The following is a 776-nucleotide window of genomic DNA, read 5'->3' as shown; positions in this document are numbered from 1 at the left end:
ACTGAAGGAATTGTCCTTGGGCACAAAATCTCGAACAAGGGAATAGAGGTGGATCAAGCTAAGGTAGAGGTAATTGAAAAATTACCACCACCTGCCAATGTTAAGGCAATCAGAAGCTTTTTGGGGCATGCAGGATTCTATAGGAGGTTTATAAAGGATTTTTCAAAAATCGCCAAACCTTTGAGCAACCTGCTAGCTGCTGACATGCCATTTGTCTTTGATAAGGAGTGTCTGCAGGCATTTGAGACTCTAAAAGCTAGATTGGTCACAGCACCAATCATCTCTGCACCAGACTGGACATTACCATTTGAATTGATGTGTGATGCCAGTGACCATGCTATTGGTGCAGTGTTGGGACAAAGGCATGACAAACTTCTGCACGTCATTTACTGTGCCAGCCGTGTTCTAAATGACGCACAGAAGAATTACACAACCACAGAAAAAGAGCTACTTGCAGTGGTTTACGCCGTTGACAAATTCAGATCCTATTTAGTAGGATCAAAAGTGATTGTGTACATTGATCATGCTGCTCTTAAATATCTACTTACAAAGCAAGATTCAAAACCCAGACTTATAAGATGGGTGTTGCTTCTGCAAGAGTTTGATATAGAAATAAGAGACAGAAAAGGGACAGAAAACCAAGTAGCAGATCACCTGTCCCGAATAGAACCAGTAGAAGGGGCGTCCCTCCCTCTCACTGAGATTTTTGAAACCTTTCCAGATGAGCAACTCTTTGCCATCCAGGAAGTGCCATGGTTTGCAGATATTGCAAACTA

Source organism: Arachis duranensis, unplaced genomic scaffold (genome assembly GCF_000817695.3).
Source record: "Arachis duranensis cultivar V14167 unplaced genomic scaffold, aradu.V14167.gnm2.J7QH unplaced_Scaffold_343483, whole genome shotgun sequence".
NCBI classification, from domain to species: Eukaryota; Viridiplantae; Streptophyta; class Magnoliopsida; order Fabales; family Fabaceae; genus Arachis; species Arachis duranensis.
The sequence above is the reverse complement of the archived record's forward strand: the minus strand, read 5'-3'. Positions refer to the sequence as shown.